We start from the raw sequence: 23,015 nt of genomic DNA, 5'->3' as shown, positions 1-23,015 counted from the left end.
TAACAAGAAATGAGAACTCTGACTATCCAAAGGTGGCCATTGTTACTGTATTGGTACTGTTCATCATCCATCTGAACATGTAGTGCTGATGCAGCCATTATAAGTAATGTGGGAATCCATGTTGTAGTGTTTGCATTTCAGTGCATGATGGTATAGATGTGAAATTGTAAGGCAAAATAGATAACGTGATGCATATTTTTTACTATTACCAGTATATTCAAATTTTGGTGCTTTATTCACATATATAAAATTGAAATACAGGCATTTCTGAGGCAGAATTTTGGTGTATTTTGCTAACCATAAAACTAGAGTGTTTGTATTGTAAATAACTTTTTAAAGTGGTCTTTATTTTAAGAATTCTGTTATAGGAGATCACTCATTGGGGATTATAATTTATGATAATTTTGGTTTGGGAGTGGGGAAAGATGTTTATTAATTGAAAATATGCTTGTCTAGCCTTCATGAGTATATTAATCCACATTTAATATACATCTGTAATAGATGCTCTATAGTAGTGAAAGTGTGATAGAGTAAATGTGTTAATCTGTGTTCACTTTAGACACTTGTATTTCAATTTGAAGCTGCATCTCACCTTTGGTAGGGATTGTGTATTCCAGTGTAATGACTGTTGTAATTCCAGCTCCTTTCAGGGATGGGAGTGTTGCTGCTCTGAAAGGAAAACACCAAAACCCTTTTGTTTTGTGCAGACTGATGCTGTTTCTGATTTTTGTTACTGTTTTAGAGGATGTGAAAGAAAAATCCTAGTATGTTACATAAAGGTGTTGAAGATTGATTATACGTAGAGTGGAGTTTGCTGGTAGCAGTTTACTGGTTTGGACATTGCTGCTGATTCTCCAATGTTAATGCATTCTTTGGGTCTTCAGCTTTGTGTCAAAAGCCTTGTGAGAGACAGATAAACATCAGCTCTTCGGTGCAATGGAGGACACACTTTGGCAATGCTGATGTGAGCTTGGTCTGATTCAGTGAGTTGTGATGGCTTAAAAGCAAGCCATTCCACTGTATTGCATTAATTTTATAACATTTCTTGTAGCACAAAGTTTTTTTCATTACAGCGAGAATTTGTTGTCCTGTGCAATATGCCACTGGGCAATTAAAGAAAGCTGAGAGCAATTAATCCTCAAAAGAGCAATCCTAGTCCTGACTTCATGCTGTCTGTCCTGTTGGTGTCACTCCTAGGAGGTTGTTTGTAATGTAGTTGTTCAGATCTCTTCGCTTCTGCACCCCAGTGCCAGAGCTGTTCTGCTCTTCTGGTGTTGACAAGATACCTGTGTGCTTTTCTCTTGTTCTAAAACCTTTCAAAGTTCTCTAGAGTCCCTTAAAGTCAGTTCTGTTCAGGAGTCTGCTTGATGTGCAATTAAAACCTTGCAAAAGCAGACGTGGGGAACCACTGAGCAGTGCTTGGAGTGTGCTCCTTTCTAGCCTATCCTGGACAAAATGGCAGTAACCACATTCTGTGCTTTTCCTCTTTTCCAAGCTAGCTGGGAATCGGCACAGCTTTTTCTGGGACAACAGTATAAATGTGGCTTATACAATGTAGAGACCTGAGATTTTGAGATCTTGTGTGTGGCATGAAATACTCCTTCTGGTTTATCATTGGTGTATTCCAAGGTTGAGGTGATTGTTTGGGGAATGGATACTTTGGATGAAAAGAGATCTATCCTCTCCAGTAGCAGTTATTCGGTATGCAAGAAAAGATACTGTAGGCTGATGAATAATAGTGAATTTCTTAAAAAGAGTAACTCTAATCCTAATTACTAATAATTAGCTACTCATAATTCTTGAAACATGTGTCTTTATCCCTTTGATTACTTAGTAGCTAATAATAATTTGTATGCCAGTCATCTGTTTCCTCATTCCGTACACCTCTGTTAAGTTCTCCAAGATTCCATTCATATTGTACATTTGTTGATGAGCTCAATACTCTGAGGACGGGAGAGGAGGTAGAACATGGGAAACCATATCAGAAAGGAGGCTCCTACTTTCCGTGATTATTTTAGCACTGTGATGAAGAGGGCTAGAGGATGATTCTTTGGAGGAGTGAGAAAAGGTGTGAAATGAGATTTCTAGCGAAAATTAGTCTCTTCCAGAGTAATTGTTCATCTTGTTCCAAGCTAGAGCCTTGTTTTGCTTTGCGTCCTCTCTTTGAGAGAACAGTCAAGGAGCAATATAGAGTCATATAATCACTTAAAAGATTCTAGGAAACCAGAAGGTGAACCTGGCCTACCTGTGCTTGATGCTGAAAGTCCAATCTGGTTGCTTCAGTAAACATTGACAGCAACTATTGTGGCTTAGTCATGGAGAGTGTTGCTCTGCAGGGTTACATGTGCAGGAGAAAACACGCTTACCTTCCATCAGCTCCCTGAAGAGCTCCAGCCACTTGTTGTTCTGTCAGGCTCGTGTGTGTATTGGTCTACCAGCCTGCTGAAATACAGGAAAGTCTTTAATCTCTGAACAGGATGACGTAGTTGCTGCCCTTTGGTACTAGCAAGATCTGTGGGCTGAATATTGATATGCACCTCTACCCAAGTCATGCAGATCCGTGATTGTTCCCACTCCTTTGACGCTGTCGGAAATGGGGGTGAGATGCACAGCGGTGCTTGGATAAAATACTAGTGTGCCAGTTGGATGTATCTGAAAAAAATTAGCTCCCCTCCCTCCAGCAGTATAGACAAGATAAGTCTTTGACTCCACATGGGTGTTGCTAATCAATATAGGAAGCACTGTAGGAATTACCGTGTTACAGTAAACGTGTAGCAAGTAAAACATAGGCAGGGACATTATGGGCATCTAAAGTAAAATTCCTGGTCAAACCTTGAATTGCCCAGGGTGTGGGGCATGAATTTCCCCCTTGCCACAGGATCCTCAAAGAAGATAGAGCACATAAGCAATTTTGTTTCTAGATTTTGTTCAAGTGGGAGTAGTGGTGTCATTTCTCCCTGGAAATCCTTGTAACTTATTCATCAAACTTAGTCATACCTGGCACTTGTAGGGAAGAGAGATTGTTCAGAGTATCTCAAAAAATGTTTTGCCTTATGTTGAGAGGTTTGTTTGCTTTCTGCCCAGAACTCTCATATTTCCTGGTTTGACCTGCTCCAAGAACCTACTATCAAAATAACTGACAATGTTTTAAAAGCAATACCAAGAAACCAAATGTTTACCTGCCCTCCCCCCTGCCTTTTTTTATTTTCTCAGAAAAAAGCTACGGATGGTTAGGTAAAGACATGCACATATTTCAGTAGTCCAGCTTTGGCTGAAGAAACTTGGGCTATTGATGATTTTTTGGATGGTGCCTTCCATCTCAGAGGGATCTGGAACTGAAAAGGTCATCAAAATGCTGATACTCAGGGCAGCTTTCTGGTTATTCTGGGTCTTAGTTAAGCCAAACATGAAATGTCATCTCCTTCAGCTCTAGAAATACTCATGTGACTCACTAAAGCAAAGGGCCCTGCAAGTATTTGCCCGGTGGTGCCAGAAGAAGCGACATGTTTGTGCAGTAGTGTTGTATTCTTTGTAACTTCCTTAGTGTCTAAGGATGGTGTGTTGGATGGCCCAGAAGCTCCAAGCCTGTTAGTGGACATTCTTGCTGTAGTAGGCAGGAGCAGGGTTTCTTCTCAGCCACATGCCTGGGATTTCTTGTGTGCAGTCTTTTGAGCCTTTCTGAAGCACGTGGGACTCCTCTATACAATCATGGCTTGCTTTGCCAAGGTCTAACTAGCCCTTCATGCGAATCATGCATTTTGTTGTCTTTTGTGTTTTGTAGAGATTGAAGACTGAAGCAATTGCTGAGCTGAGAGCTCCCTTGTGACACAGAATTGCATTTCTCATAGAAAGAAACTGGCACTTGAAATCATAAAAGATGGATTTTACTTTTATTTTAATTGTTCTGTCCTTGTGCCCAGCTCTGTTTTACACTTTAGGGGAAACATGATATTCTTTAGATATCCGCAGAGTTCTTGAATAAATTAATGCAGAATTTGGAAAACAAACTGACTTTGTTTATTATCAAAGCAGAAGATGCCTCAGCACTAACTCTATCTGCATAGCTAAGACCAGTATAGCTCAGATGTGTTCAAATCAAATGCTTCTTCATCTTCTTAAATAAGTTGTCTCACTGATTTGCAGAATATCAGCTTGGTTCTTTATTATACAATATACAGCTTCTGTGAGCTAGATAGTCACCAAAGGTAACATTAGACACTGAGCAAATAATTGTTTCCTGTCACACTGCATTAGTAACTGGGAAGAAAGTGTTTCCTAATTTGTATTTGTGCAGAACTAAATATAGCTCTAGTGAAGCTTAACTTCAGCTCCAGCCGTTCAAGTCCCTAAGAAATTGAGTACCGTGCTTGTCAGTCACTGGAAAAATTACTCCATGTGTGTCTATGCTCCTTGCCCTCCCACTTTGTGGTTTTATAATCTTAGAGACTTGAATGTGAGGCTGTCCAAACTCTGAGAAAATCCTGATAGTCCTGGGTTATTGCTGTCTGCAGGAACTATGGCAGAATTTTTTTTTCTACTAGGAGTTTGAGGATATCAAGCCCTGACTTCATTCCCCTTTCCATATTTAGCAAGGACAAGGTTAGATTGCCCTGCCATTGTGTTTTCCAGCAAAAACTGCTCTGGCTTTTCATCTAAAATCTGAAATTTATTAGTTCTTCTACTCTAGTTTTCTGTAGAGCTGATAGCCTGATGCACAAGATCTTAAAAAAACTGTTTAAGAAGTATTCAGATTGGGATGTACCAGTGAAATCATGCTGGTAAGAAAAATCTGATGTTAGAGAGAGATATATTGAATAGATTGTGTCTCCTCCCTGGAAAACATACACGTTTGTGTCTGTGCCTTGGTATTGAGTCTGGCAGCTGTGGGATAACAACCTTCGTGCTACATTTGCACTGAAAAGGCAGCACTGCTTCCTGAGGTACTGGAAATGCCAAGTGCTGCATTTCAGAGCTTGAGTCTTTCAGCTGGAATCTGTGAGGAGAATGCTTCAGGTTCATCTCTTCCAGTGAGGCTAAGTGTGAGCCCCAGGCTCAAAATAGTTCCATTCTTTTTTTTGTATTAATTTGAGTTCATTAATATAAGCTCATCCTCCCTGGCTGTCTCTGCTGGATGCTGAGCAGGAGGAGTGTTCTTGAAAGGTCTGAGGGGTCTTCCATCCAGAGTTTGTAGAAAACAAGACAGTACTTCATCATTCATCTGTGTCACTTCAACCTTAAGTGAACTATTAACTTGTGCATTTTATCTGTGCTCTGCCCAGTTCCATCAGTGTTCTGCCCAACTTTCTCTTGTTATCGGTGATGCACATAATTAGGAGGAGGTTGTTGCTGGTGGGGAGGAAGAGGAATCCCATATTAGCTGTCTGTCTGCACCTGTACCTCTTAATACAGAGAGATCCTTTGAAGAAGTGATCTAAAGAAATCCAAAGAAAATTGCCAAGGTTTGTAACAGCTTTCCTCCTGGCAGTCTGTGGTTTATTTATACTGTAGGATGTGACAGGCAATTCCTGGTGCCTCAGCTCTGTCTGAAGTGTGAGTGATCGCTGGAAATGCGAGTGGTTGCATTAGCAGCTTTCTTCCCTCCATTGGGGAGAAGTTTTGAGATTGAGCTCTCCCCTCACTGAGATCTTTGAAGTTTGGATCTTTAAAATCATTCTCCACGCCAAAGACCTACTAGTGCAGTTGTCATCCTTCCTGTCTAAGGAGGACAGGACCAGCCTCTCGTCAGAGGCCATTAAAGCTGCTCGTTTCATCTGCCGGAGAGGTCAGCAGAGAAAGACATAAGTAAGTAATTATTCCCTTCCTCTCCTCCCAGTAGCTGAGTGAGCTCTGGAAGTTGAAACATCATTAAATCTCTGAGCAGTGTGGACAGTCTGCAAACCAGCCATGGAGCCCATGTCACATGGCAGAGGGAGGGCTGAGTAACAGGTGGTATTTAGAAACTAATTAATATTTGTGAATAACAATGTGCTGTTAGTAAGAAAACAATTCTGTCTGCTTGTGAATATTTATGATGATGACTTTCAACACTGCTTGGATCATGCAATGCTTTTCCAGCTGCTGCACCTCCTCTTGTGTCACAACATTTCACACCAGGGTGAAAATATTCTCTGCTGTGTGGATCCATCCCACAGGACGGTAGCTGGCTGAGCAGCACTGTGGATTACACACTCTTGAAAGAATACTCTCACCAGTTCAGTATTAGTGGAACTAGATCCCAAACATTTGAAGTATTCTTTGCTAGTGGAGTAAGCCATACAAATTAGCTTGAGAATTCATCCCATTAAGAGCCAAACCATGCACAGAGGTAGTGCTATGTTTGAAGAGAAAGCAGGTGTTAAAGGTTGTTCTACCTCTTAATGTTGTGTGTGAGTGTTTTACAGTAGATCGGACTTGCCTAATGTAATCTTCGTAATGCTTTCATTTAAAAAGCTCCCTGTGGTTTGTATTTGTTGAACTGAAAAAGCAGAATCTACTTTGTAGCTTGGTGAGGCGGGGTGTTCTATTGAACATGTGTTCAGACTGTCATTTGGGAAAGATAATAGATTTTTAACCTCTGTCACTGTTAGACTGAGGTATTTATGGAGCTCTGTTGAAGCTGTGCATCAGCAGGTAACCTTGTGATACAGGTTTTTCACAATTTGCCATTTTCTTGTGATAAGTTGCGGCTTTTCTTGGCCCCTTGCAGTGCCTCTTGCAGCGTCAGCCAGCATGGGAGCTCACCAAGAGATGAGGAATTCCTCGCTGTTGTTGATGCTGCACGGAAAGCTCATCATTGCTGGTGTTGTCTGTTCAGTAAACACTGTCTCACAGATCGAAAACTCTGCCTTGAAGAGTTCCAGAAAATATTCCTGGCTTGGCACATGGAAACTGGCAAAACCCATGGAGATAGTGTTCATGTTTTCAGCAGCAGAGGTGTCCAGGTGCAGCTGGAGGTGCTGGGCTCTTGTTCAGGGTGCTGCAGGGGACGTGCAGCATGGCACTTTGTCTTGGCAGCCTCCCCACTGCTCCTGATGGCCTTGAATTTAACTTGTGGCAGGGGAGAAGCTGTATGTACTTCAGTGTGCTAAATTAGCAGATGGAGACTGCAGCATGCTGCACAGAGGAGGTTATCTCCAGTGAACTGCCATCACCACTTTTGTCACTGCTGATAAATTTTTTTTGTTCATGTTTAATCCTCAGTATCAAGTACCTAATGTTTATATGCCCCTTCCCTATATAAGCAGAACCTCTCCTTTGTAAAGTCACTTAAGACATCCAAAACTGAATCAGTGTAAAATTTTAAATACATCTGTCAGATGAATAGACACAAAGAAATTCAGAGCAGAAGTGATCGCTTCGGCGTGCACAGATCCACTTCTGGCAGGGATTTCCAGGAATCCTCAATTGCTCATTAAACACTGCTTAATATGACAGAGAATATTTTCTAACCTCTTAATCTTAAAATTCTTTGCTCCATCTTAATATTTTTAATAAGAAGAGGTTGTATGGGGTTTTTTGGTTGGGGTTTCTTTTTTTTTTTATTTGTTTGTTTTGGTTTGGTTGTTTGTTTTTTTTTTTAAGTGACATGTTTCCACTTCCTATTCTAGCAGTAGTGTCACTGTTGTGTAGCTGAGAATAGTTGACTTGAACTACCCCTGTTACACACATGTAAAAAGCTACTTAAGCTTTTGGGAGAAAGAAGTTTATAGTGAAATACATGAATGTGTACCATGAATGACTGCAACTGTGTGTTAGAACTATAGTAAATTCTATAGGGTTTCCAAGGATTACGTTTAAAAGAATTCATAAAAAGCAATATAACAATTAGCAGCAGAGTCCGATATATTTAAATGAAGTCATTAATTTAAAGTGTTGGCTTACAGAAATTTCAAGCGTTTTTATGCATTTAATAAAGGGTTGCTTTTTAAGTAGCTTAAGTATCCTTCTCTGCATGCAACGTGTCCTGGGAATTAACAAACCACTTACCGCTGGATGGATTCCACTCAGATGCAACTGCCATTCCTGCAGCAAAGGCTGATAAAGAGAGTGGAAAGAGCCAGTACTGAAATGGTCATCCTGTTAGTCCGGGGGAAGGGAGAAAAAAAATCTGTACCATCTCTCTTCTGTTTATTTAGTATGCTGATCTGTGCCATGGGCATCAAGGTGGATGCGTACATGCCTTAAAAGAGGGCTTTCTTCAAATTTCAGGGAGCCTGGCAGGAGGCGCCAGGGTGTTTGTCTAAAATTCTCTCCTGAGGGATGGAGATCAGCACTGTGAGACAGCTGAAGGTGGAAGTTGGTGATCTGATACTGAGGGAGAGGTGCTGGGATATAAAATTGTGAAAGGAGGAAAAACTCATGATATCTTCTAGATAAAGAAGTTCGCAGGGATAGAAGAGAGAAGGACAGTGTAGTCAAAGTTATGGAAAACATACTAGGGAGCATTGTGCATAGATATTGGCAGGGTAAGACCTCCGGGTTTAGAACAGGAGCACGCTCAGAATAATTACAGTGAAGGCTGCCTGTGTGTGCCAGAAGTAAATATAGTAGTGTAAGCACTGCTACAGAGTCATTGAAGTCAATGCTGCATAACATAAATTGCATAATATATTTATTTGTGAAGGTTATTAGAGCACAGTTTTAAATGGATCTGAGTCCTTGGTAAGGTGAGTGTATTCTGGTTCCCTGGGCTGAGGTTTCCAATACATCCCAGTCTGATCTAGGGGCAAACTGCCAGCAAGAGGGGGGAGGTTGTTGTTCCCCTCCTGCCAGCTCCAGTGCTTGTCTGAGCAGCGCCTGAGCTGGTTCCACACAGAGTGCCAGGAGGAAAGGAACTGCCCTCTGCCTTCAGAAATGGAAAAAACTGGGGGTATTTTTGTTGTCCTGGTCAGCTGAGTTGTTGAGGGGATGAGAGAGGATCTCCAAGGAGTTGTTTGTATGAGGGAGCAGATGGAGGTGTTTCTGAGCCACAGGGGACACTGGGCAGGCAGGCTGTTCAAGCCTCATGTCCCACCTCAGAACTGGAGCAAGCCCTCTCCTACCAAGGCTGTGATGATCAGTGCATGATGCAGCAACCATCAGACACCCAAATTTCAGGGCACTATCACACTCTCCATAAGAGGACTGAAACTGTTTACAAAATGCGTACTTTGTAAATGATAAAGACTAAATAATGTATTCTGTGCATTTGCATAATTTTGAATCACTTATCCTTCTGAGGGCTGTAGTCATTTGGCTCATGTTAAAATATGCTTAGCGGTGGAGTTGAGCTCAAGCCATCAGCTGTGGGTTGAGTTGACACTGAAGATGGGATTTATGTTTTTGGGGAGAGACCATGCAGGATCCCTGTGATGTCCCTGGCACCACAGAGCAGTGTCCTGAGGGCTCAGAGGTGAGACAGGTAGGAGCCATGGTCAGTGCTGTGAAAGGTCAGGGTGTCTTTCAGAAAGGCCTTGAGACCCAGAGCAGTTGAAGTGGGACATAGCTCCATGGTGATGGCATGCCAGGTCTTAACCTTAGAAGGCATTCGGAGAGAAGCTTCTGTTCTGCACTGGGTGGGATGGAGAGGGTTCCCAGCTGAAAATGCTGGAGAAACACATGTTTGGGCGGGTGCAAGGTGACAGTGGGCCACAAGGATGGGGTTGGGCAGAAGATGCTGATGTGGGGTGATAAGAACTTGCTTGATTTGGGTGGGAAAATGAGCCCTGACAGGGAGGTGGTGTAATTCATTTTTTATTGTCAGGGAAATAAATGTCAGGGATAGGGAAAAGCTGTGTAAGCTGCTGGATCAATGTTGGCATGAAAACAAATGGATAAAAGCTGTTCAGGAATAAGTGTTAGGCTGAAAGTTTTTTAACTAATGGAGGAGCTCAGCTCTGCAGTTAGAATTGGATGTGGAGGCTGAGGAAGAGCACTGTCAGTATGTGGGGCTCTGTTGCTGTGACTGGGGTTCTTGGATGTGATACCTGTCGTGGAGGGCTAGGCTAATGATCTGTAAACATCTTTCCTGCTTGCATCTGGTGGTGGATTATCATGATTGTGTCATGTGCAAGGAGAAAAGGGGGAATTGTCCCTTGCTGTCATGGTTTTTCAAGTGCTGCATGGGAATATGTGCTGAACTGAACTGCTTCTTCTCCAGGGTGAAGAATTCATGTCATTAAGCAAAGTTTTAATTTTTGCTGTACCTTTAATCTGTGAATGTCTCTGCTGTTTTGGTCACTTCTGACACTTACTCTTATGTTGTTTGCTTTTCCCCTAGGTATTTTTATGGCCTCTGTCACAGTGGTGTCTCAGTGTCTTCCAGGCATTTATGGATTTATTCTGAGAACGTTCCTGTGAGGTAAGGAAATATTATCACTTGGTTTTACAGACTGGGAACTGAGGCAGAGGGAGACAAAGGTTGCCAGGAGTCTTGTAGCATAGCCAGCAGTTAAACCCTGATTGCCAGCAAGTTCATTATTGTCCCGATCCCATACCCAGCTACCTATCTCTGGCTCTTTTTCTTTCTTCCTCTTTTTACTTCTTTGTTTTTTTCTTCCCTTGTCTGAGTTTTAGTAGCAATAATCTGCAAGGAGCTGGGAGGACCTGTGGAAAATATGATTAGGGATACTGGTGTCCTTTTTTTAACATTGTTACTTATGAGTTGAAATTCCTTTCTATAAATATCAGCAGATCTGTTTATGTTAAATGATTAGCATGTTTAGACTTCCACAGATAAGCTGCTGTGCCTTTTTGAGTCAGTAACTCCTTTATCCTACCTGTCTAGGCTTGTGGCTGTTGAATTCTTACCTTGCCTATTGCCTAAGCTAATGCCATCCCAATCACCTAAAGCAGTGCCAAGAATTTCATCATCCATGCAAAGATCTGATTCATGTCAAGACAGGTGTAAAGTTTCTCAAGCACACTTATGTATAATTACTGTTTAACTTTATTTTTCAAAGATCTTTCCAAGCCAGCTAAAATGTGCAGGTTTGAGCTCCCAGATTCTCCCAGAAATTGGATTTCAGTGCCTGATTAGTGATGCTGATCCCTTTCAAAAGTATTGCCAAGTTCCTGACACATGTGTGCTCTGAATTATAATTTAGATCATAAAATCAAATATCATGAATAAGAGATTGAAAAGTGTCTCTTTTCCCCCTTTTAAGTGAGGAATTTTTTAAGTTTGGTCTCCCTTGAGCCTTTTTTTCTCTTCAAGATGGTATTTAAAATGTGACTTTTACTACCTAAAGAATTTTCTTAGAGTTACAGCAGTGTTACAAGTTAGAAATACACCAGCAGACTCGTACAAATATTTTTGTTTGTTAAAATCATCAATTATTAAAAATATAACAAACATTGCAAAGAAATACTTAATACTATCTTTCTAATTTCACAATCTGTAAAATACACGTACTAGATCACATTTATGCTCTTTATTAGTGTGTATTACGTGCTCTTGTGTCCCCAAGAATAAGGCCCTAATGACTCATGAACTGTCTCAAAGTGTACTAAATAAAATTAAAGAGCTGGCCAGTGACCTTAACAGACAATTAGTCTTTATGTCACTCAGCCTAGATTTGTTGAGTGTAGAAGAGTAGCAAAAATTCATTAGCTAAGATGCTGATGCTTGAAACAAGCAAGATTTCTCTAGCATCAGAACTGGTGTTGCTGCTTAAGTGGAGATGGAAGCACAAATGATAGGAATGTCTGTGTGTGTGTGTTTGAAAGCACTCCTGATGTGGTCCTGGGGCAGGGAGAAAGCTGCTCCAGGGCCTTTGGGCTCAGAGCCTTGTGGAGGAGATCCTGCCAGCACCTGGTGCTGGGCTGGGCAGGGGCAGTTGGAGATGGTGCTCAGGGTTTGGCATGTGCTGCCTGACAGGTTACACAGAGACAGCACAATGGGAGGGCTGCTTGCAGAAACCTTGTGTTTCACAGCAGCAGGGCAGGGAAGGATGTGTTGCTGTGATGTATGGCATTGCTTGGTTTTCCTCAGAAGTGAGCCCAGGTTGGTGTGATTGCATTTGGGTGCAGGCAGGAGGTGAGCAGGAAGGCTCTGGGCTGCTGTGCCCATTGAAGAGCAGAGCTGGAATGCTGAACCCCCTTCTCCCTTAGCTCAGGAGACAGGACATGAACAGTGCTGAGGATGCAGAGGTGCAGACAGGTCAGACTCCCTGCTGCCCACCAGTTTCTTGCAGGCTCACCTGTCCCATGGAGCTGTCAGCATGAAACCAGGGGCAGCAGGGCTGAGCATATCCCAGAGATGGGCAGGCTTGGCGAGCTGCAGACCTGGACAGTGTCTGAATTATGGTAGCATCTGTCATCTTAAGTTCACATTTCTTAATTAATCATCTGCATTTTGTTTTGTATTGTATTTGGAAGCATCCTAGAACTTAGTTTGGAGATGGCCACCCCCCTGGGAGGGCACTGTGTGGTGACAGAACTGAACCAGGAGAAGTGACATTACATGGGAGCTTAGGTGGCAGCTTGGTCACGCAGCTCCTCAGCAAAACAGCTGTCCTTGAGGGCTTCTCAGTTTTATAGCACTTCTTTCCTGGTATGTGCAGTTATGAATGCTTTCAGCTGACCCTGAGAAGGTCTTCTGTCATTCTTAAAGTAAACTCAGGTTTTAGGAAAGAAAAGATGACAGACTCAGTCAATAAAAAATGTGGCTGAAAGTACAGTTTGAATGGCATGCAATAATATAATTTAAAGTAAATCAGCTTTCTGGAACATAAATTGGGCAGAATCTCCCTGTTCTAGGTCATGGTTTATCTGTAGGGTTTTCTTTTAAAATAATTTCCTTAATAATGATTTGGGGAGAGGGGACAGAGAGCCTGGGAACAAAGTAAATGAATGGACGAAAAAAGAAAAGGAAGCCTTTTCAATCACATCAGGCTGAATCCAGAGCATTGAGGAATGATGTTACAGGAGAACCCCTGAAGATAAAGTGTAGCCTAGATTACCAGAATACAGATTAAGTTTTCAGGAGTTTAGAGACAGCACTCTGTCCTGAAGCAGTATTTTGCCATTCATTTAAACTAAAATTGTTGTATGGTTGCATTTTCAAGGATATACAAAGATACCTATCCATTTGAATGTTACAGTCGTGAAGTTAAGGAATTTATTAAAGTGAAATATTTTTTATTCCTGAAAAGATTAAAAGAAAAACAAAGTTTAGATTTTTCATTTGAACTGGCTGTTGCTAGGGAAATACTGTAATATCTATGTGATCATGGTTTGGGGGATTTTTATACAAGGAGCATTACCCCTGGAATTGCAGTTGAAACTGAGCCTTCTACATGATTAGTCTTTTTCATTCTCACTTGAAAGTAAAAATGTTGTCATTGGGTCACATTGTCCTCTTATAATGCTTAGAACATTTTTATTCATTAGTTTATTTACATTTTGGAAAATGTGGTACGATACCATATTCTAATTGAAGGATTATTTTCTGTATTAGAGGTTACATATTTCTACAGAATGTTGGTGCAAAATTACATGATTCAAAGTGATTTAATTGTGTGTTAATGCCATATTGGCCAGAACATACTTATAATTAATGGAAAACAGTGAGTTACCCCTTACTTTTCATCGTAATCCAGTGAACAGGGTTTCTGGCTGTACTTAAATGACAGGCTCAAAAGGGCATTGGCAGAATTTGTTGGCATAATTCAGTCTTATTTATATATGACTGTGTATTTTTTGGACTTAACAGTCTTTGCAAGTTGTTTTATCTCACAAATAAGTAGATTGCTTTAATGTATTAGAACCCGAAGGGCGCAACTACTGGCCATTTACCTGGCTTCACATGATGAGTGTTGGAGAATGCATGTGGAGATGGAAGGGTGGGGTTTAAAGCTCCAAATTTGCACTTGTAAAATTCCCTTCTGCTTTGAAGGTGTTTGCTTTAGCTGTCTACAGGGATACATATTTTCCGAAGTTTATTTATGAAAAAAAGGCTCAGGAGATGCTGGGGATGTTACAAGACTTAACCATATTTGCAAAATTGAACATGAGCTTTAGCCCTCTGGTCTTTTTCATTTCCTTTTTGTATTTTATGATGAGTATATCGGTAGGTGGCTTTTGTGTTGTCACTTCACCTGTTTAATTTAAATTTAGGTATCTGAGGGTTGTGCAATAAAGGTAGAATCTCCATAACTGGCAACATAACCTTGTCATCTTGCAGAGTCAGCACTTGCTCATGCTCTGGCGCAACGCTTTGAATAGCTGCCACCCCATGTGTGTGTTTCCTAAACTCGAGACGAGTGCTGAACTCATTAAATATACATGCTATATAAGTTAATGGGCATAAGGAGTTTTGGAGCTGAGATCTCCTTTGAGGCTACATTTAACTCTAATTAACTTGGTTTCGTTCTGTCTACTATCAGCATAGGCTTGGCTGAAACCCGCCAGTATTGGTTAAACTGTGGGTTTGAAGCAGAGCCCAGTGGGGTGATGGATTAAAAAGCAGGGAGTTGTGACTGTGCTGGGGTTCCCGGTGCCTGTGCCAGCTCCCAGGGCTGTGCCATTCCTGGGGCACAGTGCACAGCAGGCGGGTACACATCCCATCCTACTCTGGGCAAAACTCAGGATTTCTAAAGAGACCTGAAATAATGAGGTTTGCTGAGCTGTGACTGAACAATTGCATGACACCAGGCTCCTCTGACTAAAATAGAGTCTGAATTTTTCCACTAGTGGAATAAGGAACAGCAGCAGAGACTACCAGTATTTTACTGTTCTGACTGTTCTCTCTATTTGTACCTTGTTTTTATTCATATTAACTCAAGGATGAGATCCAGGGATTCTGCTAATTATAATCCGTTTTTCAGGGGAGGCAGGCAGCAAGACAGGGATTACTGATGGTGGTATTTGCAGTAGGAACAAGTACCAGCAATATATGGATTGGAAATATGGGGTGGGTTCTCTGTCCTGACATTGTTGGAAATCAAGCTTTATATTATGTCCAGTAAAGTAGGTTTCACTGAAAGCTGATTATAGTATTTTGTGAGAGAAGGTTTTCAGTGTATCACTCTGGAAGAAAATACTCATGGATTCATATTCAAGGGTAGGCTGCTGTATTTTATGTAACTGGAAGAATGCATGGATTTGTTGCATTTTCATCACAGCTGGCGAAAGAAAATTATTTTCCCCCTTCTTTTGACTAGTACTAGGGCTTTCGTTTTACAAAAGGATTTTCTGTAGAAATACCAGGTAAAATGGATTCTGGATTTAAACATCAAGTGGGGTGGGAACTTCTGCCCAGCAGTTTTTGAGTCCAGGAATTTTTCAATTTCTTGAAAATTGGACCTTGTAAAATATTTTAAGTTGGGTACACTAGAAATTGAGGCATTCAAATCACTAACTGCTTTTAAAAGTGACAGCCAGAATCTCCATTAACATTGCATCTTCTGCCTAGGGGATCACAGAACAGAGCCTTGATGTGTCTTTGAGGATGGAAATGAAGCAGTTTAAGAAGTAACTGTGCTTCAGCTGAAATGTGCACACAACCATGTCTAGTTCATTTTGCTGAAAAACAAAATAGAAATCTCAGAGGATGATCTAAGGCTGTCTGTTTTGCTTTGCATAGAAGCAGACTAGCAGTGATCCCATAGTGTCTTGCCACGTCTCAGCCATGAGGATGGTAATTTCCAGCTGATGAAAGGTAAATTATGGCTAGAACAGGTGGATGGATGCATTAAAATTGAATGGGCTTCAAGATACCCGTCAATGTTCATGGAGGAGTGGGACTTGCTGGGCTGGTTTGGGCCAGTGGTCGGTCTATTCAATACACTACCCCAGCAATGATCAGTGCTGGATAACTTAGGCAATCAACAGGAAATTGTGCATTTGATTATCAAATGTTTTATCTACTGGGGAAGTGTTGGATTATTTTTCTTTCTTTTAACTTATAAAACCAAACCAGGCTGACTTAGTAATTGATAGAGTCCTTTCTAAAATGCAGTTAAAATTTCTCTTTAAATCTTTCTGCACAGACAAAGAGTTTATTGACATTTCTTAGTGTTTTCCCTTCAGACACCCCAGCTTGAGGATTGCTCTAAACCATTTGCAGTCCTCAGTCCAGCTCAGACCAATATTCTTAAATGTTCTTCTGTATCTCCAAAAGGCCATAGTTACAGTACATGAATAATGTGGAGTTGGGTTTTTTTGCTAATGTTTTAGCTGAAAGATAAAATATTAAATGGATATCATGTAGTTATTGTATTGCTTGAGTGTGTCTTCACATTAAATTAATTTAAACAAGGTGATAGGAGTAAAGTGCAGAGTAGAAAAGGGATAGATCAGAAAAAGGAGATAAGATAGGTGTATTCAAATAGGCAGAGCCTGATGAAATTTGCCCTAGGGTACATCAGCAACTAGCCAAGCAACCTTTGAACCATTTACAATTATCTTTTAGAAATTGGGAAGGCTAGGAGAGGTCCTGAAGGACTGAAAAGGGCAATGGCATTACTTCAGTTTGAAAAAGGGAGATCCAGGGAATTACAGACTAGTTAGTCTAACTGCAGTGCTTAGAGAATTGGAACAAAATTTTTAATCAGTTTCTAGGAATCTGGAGGATAAGAAAATAAGGACTCAGGGATATCAGTACCTGTGATGTTAGCTTGACTTCAATAGTTTCTGATAAAACTTTGTGACATTTCTCTGGAATAAGGAAATATATGTATCTAATAAAATGGTAAACAAATAATTGTATAAGGACCATGTTTGAAGTGTAGTTACCCATAATTGAGCATGAAAATGAGGGAAAGAAGGGAGATGGCATGAGGCGTGTGAATACACCCATGTTTGTCTTGGGCTGAGCTTTATTTGCTGTTCTCTTTACTGGTGTGGACAAGGGAATACTAACTAAATCTGCAAGTAAGTCCAGACTGAGAGGTGCTCAAGCACGGCGAAGCATAGTTCACAGTTAAATGGCTATGGTAGATTGAAAAGGCATGTGGAAATCTGCAGCTTACAACTTAATGAGTTGAAATGAGGAAATACAAAGTGGTGAGGACGTGGCAGGACTGCACAGCACAGGAAGACTGCTTTGGGACAGGCACTGGATCACCACCTGTGCACAAGCTGACAGTTGCAGAAAGGACAGGCTGTGTCTGGAGTGGATGCCCAGGACTGTAACTGAAGGTAATGGCGCTGCTGTCAGTGCTCCTGAGGCCCCAGCTGTGCTGCTGTGTCCAGCTGCTGTCCCTGATGGTGCATCAGGGAATGTGGGCTGGCTCCAGGCTGAGGACTAGGATTAGAAGTGGGTATTGTTGACTCTCAGCCTGTGGGGTGAGGAGACCAAGTGGTCTGTTGCCATCTCAGCCAAGGGATGGACAAGAGGTGGCCCTAGTTTATGGGGAAGCTTGAATCCCACTTCTGGTCACAAGAATGAGGAAGGCAAGTCAAGAAAGGTGCCAAAACCAGATGAATCAGGCAGAAGACTGGGGGTGGCTGGGGACTGGAGCAGGAGATGTGTGAGTGGGGTCCAGGGGAGTAGTGCTTCCCAGGCATGGGGGAGGGAGTGTCTGAGCATGGTCACCCACCCCTGGGCAGGTGGGTGGGGTGATGGCAGTATCCATGATATCCAGAGGGAGCCCAGTGGAAGGAAAAGAGAGAAAGTGCATGGGGTGCAGCAAGGAAAGTTCTCTAGCTCAGCTTCAGTGTGAAAGAGCACTGAGCAAGAGTCCAGAAAGCTCATAGTGCTTCCATTTTAGAATGTATTCAAAAATAAGCTGGGCAAGGCTCTGGGCAGCACAGTCTGACTTCAGAGTTGCTCCTGCTTTGAGCATGGATTGGGACATGCCAAGGTCCTTTCCTACTTGCTTTATTCAAGAATTTTAATAAGCTATTTCCTTCCTCCTTATCTTTAGAGGATGAAATTTTTGAATGATATGTGTCTCAGGTGAGTGGCAGTGCTTCTCCAGGTAACCAGCAGTTCAGAAGGGCCAGATACTACTGGGATTGCTTCCCTTAATGTCTCTTAATAATGTAAAAATGTTTGTTTTCTCAATCTCATCTTAATAATGTAAAAATGTTTGTTTTCTCAATCCTCTTTTTTTCAAGAGGAAACAATGTAATCAAATGTTTAAATTTCTTCTATGCTTCAGCATTTTCTTTGTTAGAAGCACCAGTGTATTTTCTAGGGCACAGGTGTTAAAATTCCTTCAAGCCTTTAAGAAACGTTTGTGTCAAGCACGTGGATTGGATTGGGTGCTTGAAGGAAATTGTTGCCTTATAATATAATAAACATGTACCTAATCAGAGAAGCTGATTATTTCCCATCACAATAAATAGAAAACATGTGATCAGTGACATCAGCATCTATTTTTTTCTTAGTGTTTTGCAAAAGTAACAGCTATGAGCTTGTAATAGTGATATGTAATCTCTAGCATGCAGTGGTTAAATATTAATATATACTGGCTGTGTTTAAAGATCAAGAATGGTTTTTTAGGTAATGAAACGTTAACTCTCAACCTCCGTCTAATTTTGTAAGGTGACCTGTAGAAAAGAAAGTGTGTTGCCATCAGAGTGGTAATCTGTTGCATGAACCTCAGTAAGAATTCTATGCAATTATTAGAATATTGAGAAATTGACACTTAAGTTTTCTGTCAAGGTCTGATTTAATTAGTTAAAAACATAACTTGACAGGCTTCTTGACAGGGATCACATAAAGAATTCCCAGAGACTCAGGGTCTGTGTAGCTCATCCGTCCCATTTCCTTAATCATGTTGATGGGATTCTGTTTTGATTTTGAAGCGGTGCTGTAAAGCTGACAAGGCCACTTTGTTCAGAGCTGTGGCTGTCCAGGATTTATTTTTGTGATACTGAGAAAGTCTGTAGGATCACATAGTTACAGAGCTGCCCCATTTCCCTGTTGGGACAGTCTCTCTTGGCACTCGCACAGTGGCACAGAGACTTTAGGCCATATGTGTAATCTTGGTTAATTGTGTTAGATATTTGTTCTCCTTGTTTAATGTTTGTCAAAGTCTTGTAAATGAAGTTGTTACAGTGTGAAATTTTATGGTGTCCGAGTTGGAAATGATCCTGCTTATCTTGTTGACTTCCTTCCAAGCTATTACTTGTGGTGGTTCTGCTTTGTAGGCCAGCACGCAGGAGTGGTGAGCAGGTCTTCCTCCTGAGTTTTACTTGATAGTCGTTAACTCCAGATGGCAAATATGATTTTATGCTCTTGTAAAAAGGTGTTTTGTTCAAAAGGAGTTCTGTAACACATGCAGTGGGATTGAAGTTTTTGAAAATTTCCATTTATCTGTTTATCTCAGGAGCACCAATTATTAGTATTGCCAGGGTGGAGACCCTGACTGATGAGGCACACAATGAAGAAGGGCTGATACAATGTACACTACAGATGGTATGACAAAAATGTCATATTTTTTTTTGGATAGCAGTGACTGATCGGCTGTAGACATTCCTGACACTGCCTGACAGAAAGGGTTATTTTATCTGAAAACAGTGCAGTTACAGATGAGAGACCTCCTGAAAAACATCACTCACTTTTACTAGCAACATCCATCACTTCCTAATTATGGGTGCCTCCAGGTGGAGAAACAAGTTCTTTCCATTGCTTCTCCTGAGCTTTTCTTGTCCTTCCAGCAGTAGCATAAAGTTGGCCTTTTATCCAGGGGCAGAGGGACCTGTGGATTAAATTAATGTATATTGATGTCTGTATGTGTTAGATAGGTATCCCACTGTTAAAGGAATGGCAGTGGCCAGTAACTATGGAGAATGAATAATTCTTTGTAGCTTTACCCACCTGCTTTGAAGCACAGAAGATCTGTTAAACTTACTTGTTTGGATGTCAAGGCTTTTTACTGTCTTCCAAAAGCTGAGTCAGATCAGAGCAAGTCATGTGTCCAGTGAAGAGAAAAATCCCTGATCCCTGCTGAGAAGCAGGAGAGAGTCTCTGAATCTCAGTTTTCTAACATGTGCTAATTTTGGTGGCAAAAGCAAGGCTTCCCTTAAGGGTCCTGGAGTTCTAACCCCTCTGGGTGTCCCTGGAGCTGCCCTGGCCATGGCACCTTCTTCCCCAGTCCCTGCTGGCTGCGGGTTGCTGCTTCATGGGATAAGGAAGGGTCTTCTTGCATCTCCTGGCCTGGCAGACAGCACTTGGCATTAATGCCTTTTGGTCCACGGCCAGGATGGAGCCTAAAGTGGGATGTTTTCCAAAATGCTGAATCACCCTGGCCTTTTCCCACTGAATTTGTTGATCTTGGTACCGTACTGTAGAATTTCTCAGAAATTCATATACTTTTTTTTTTTAAAGCCATGTGCATTTTCAGTGCAGTCCCTAGCATTGCCTAGAGATCTGGTGTTGATTCCAAACCCTCTACTGCTTCCTGGCATCAGAGCAGACACTGGCAGCTGAAACCATTATACAATGGCTTAATTGATTGGAAATCATTGTCTCTGCAGGAGCCTTTTCTGTGGCTGGGTGTCTTGCACTCCAGTGTGCTTCAGCCCAACTTGTGTGCAGCGCTTGGATTTTCAGCTCGGCTCTTAAGAAATTCACTTTCCTTTGCCATACTACATAATTCTCTTCTTGTAGTCTTAGAGCAAGAGCAAGCAAGATTTACTTTCTCTATGTGATTCTGTTTACATATGGATAAAAACAACAGTTGGTTGAAGTAGTGTTTGTTTTTATGTATAGATGAGCCTTTGCCCCACCTATGAGTGTTCCTCAGCTTATATTTCTTTGTATTTACTTTGTGTGGCCCAGAGATCAGGCAGGTGTGGAGATGCTGAGGATTCCATAGCAGTATGGTCAGCCTAAGTGCCTGTGTGTGTGGTGTGGCCAGGGAATAAATGAGCATTTTCAAAATTGTTAGTTAATTCCAGTGACTCTGCAGATGGCAAAGTATTTACAGTTGCTGGGGTAATCTCTGCTGCCCTGCTCTGCCTTTTCTCTTTGAAGAGTAGCTGCCTTGCAGCCCTTCCCTGGCTGCCAGTAATAGCAGTAATTAAAGCACACCTGGTAATGAACATGGACGTGCTGTACCTTCTGCTGCCGAGGACACCAATGTCCTGAGGTTGGGAGTACCCATTGCTGCTTAATATGAGCCCTCAATTTAAATATAGGCTACAGTCCACAGATAAGGTGTGAGTGGACAGCTCCGTTCCCTGAGTACATCCCTGGCTTCCTCCTGAGAATTATAAGCAGGACAGATACTGTCCTGTTGAACTGAGTTGCTATTCTTTTGTCCTTAATTCTGTAGTGCTACAGCAGGAACTTTTTGCAGGAAGACCTAAAGCTATATCTGTTCCTTCAGATATAGAGGGAATGCAAATGAGATGAAAGTAATTTAAACCAAAAGTGTAGGCTTGGTGATGGTGTGGTCCCCAGACTTGGCAAACACCTGAGGTGCTGATTGTGGATGAGCATTGCCCATGGGTTGTATCTTCAGAGGTCTGGATAACTAACATATTGAGTAAAAACCCTGAATGTTACTGAAGTTCAGAGAAAGAAGTGAATTGCTCTGATGGCTAAGTTTACCTTTTCCTGAAAGCATGGTTCAGAGTTTATTTTACTTTAGGGAAAGGGGGAGGGAGGAAACAACAAGAACAAAACCCACCCCAGAACCCAAAATACCCCATTGCCCACTTTTTTGAAGTCTCAAAGACTGAAATGGATGGTTATCTATTAACTCTCCAAAGACTAATTTGTGGGGATGGTGGCTCCAGAGCAGAGCCTTTTGCAAGGAAAGTGTGGGAGAGCCCATCTGTCAATATTGTTCTTACTACTTTTCCAATGCTTTTACAAATTGATAGTCTGGGAATTGTCTCTGCTGCAGGTAAAGCCACTTTCAAGCCTGTGCCTGCTGATATTTTATTGAAGTGAGACATGAATGCTCTGGGGGAAAATGGCATTGTGAGATAAAGGGCTCTGATACGTGTATATAGCTTGAATGTCATCTTACAAAAAAGAGATAAAGCAGATGTTAATTGTAAAACTGTACTGTATGTACTCTCTTTTCTTATTACAGTTATTTAATTCAGCATTTATGAACACATATGAAGTCTCTGTGTATCCATCCTAAAAATGCATCCTTGAAACTGCTCTGTGATTATGTAAATATATAGTTTTAATAGAAGAGAGAATAGATTAAGTAGTCTCTGATTAGAGAGAATATTTTTTCCAAGATTAGGAGTCTGAAATAACAGTCGATTTTATCATTTGTTTTGAAGGAGAGCATTGCAGGTACACATTTTCTTCAAGCTTTATATAAGCAGTCTGACTGGAATAGCAGTTTTAATATGTTTTAATGATGTTTTTCCAATATGAAAGGCACCAAGAGATGCCGAAGTCTAAAGGTCTCCTGGTAATGGTTGAAGTGATGGGCGTTGTTTACAGAACATAGTGACTGGATAGTTGCCTCTTGCTAAGAGCATATGTGTGACCTTTGTTCCTGGTTTAAAGTATAATTAAGAAATACATGTCTATGTGTATTTTAAAACAATAAAACCATCCCATTTGCTGACTGTAAGGTATTTAGGGTTGGCAGATACAGAAGCATTCCAGTGAATGCTGGTGTTAACTGTTGTGTTATTGCTGATGTTGAGATGCCTTTCTCCAATGCAGTGAAAATGAGGTCAAATCAAATCTTTATTAAGTGTTACTCAGAGGAGTGAGGTAATCGCCTGTTGTCTTATCTGTATAGGAAAAACTTTCATCTTTTTTAGGTCATCACAAAGTGAAAACTGAGAAACCCCAGCCTAACCTGCCTTTTGCCTACAGTGCATGCCATGACTCTTGCAGATTTGTTATGGAGATACTTAGTAGGGTTTGCTTCTTTGTCTTGCTCTGCTAGTTAAGGCTGTGTGCTTTCATCACATAGAAACCTCAGAGAGGCAATGCACTGGGCTGTTCACTTCTGAAATCCTTGAAGATTGACTTTAATTCTTCGTATTGTTCCTCAATGCCTGAAATTTCTGTGGCAATCAGGCTTAACACCGGTCACTTTGTTGACAAACCATCTTTCTTAGTCTGTTGTTTTGAGTTTTTACAGGAGGAACTTCTTGCT

At 41.3% G+C, this 23,015-nt stretch overlaps 1 protein-coding gene across 13 annotated transcripts in view; it reads left to right on the top strand.

The window, feature by feature from the left end:
* Positions 1 to 23,015, top strand: part of PTPRF (protein tyrosine phosphatase receptor type F) — a 374,864-nt gene that overhangs the window by 78,668 nt on the left and 273,181 nt on the right. For all 13 annotated transcript variants that reach the window (XM_066556139.1, XM_066556138.1, XM_066556135.1 and 10 more), the window contains exon 2: positions 10,259 to 10,339. The gene's annotated coding sequence lies outside the window, so the exon portion shown is untranslated. The remainder of the gene's footprint in view (positions 1 to 10,258; positions 10,340 to 23,015) is intronic.

The sequence above is a fragment of the Molothrus aeneus genome, chromosome 9 (assembly GCF_037042795.1).
Source record: "Molothrus aeneus isolate 106 chromosome 9, BPBGC_Maene_1.0, whole genome shotgun sequence".
Lineage (NCBI taxonomy): Eukaryota > Metazoa > Chordata > Aves > Passeriformes > Icteridae > Molothrus > Molothrus aeneus.
The sequence above is the reverse complement of the archived record's forward strand: the minus strand, read 5'-3'. Positions and strand labels throughout refer to the sequence as shown.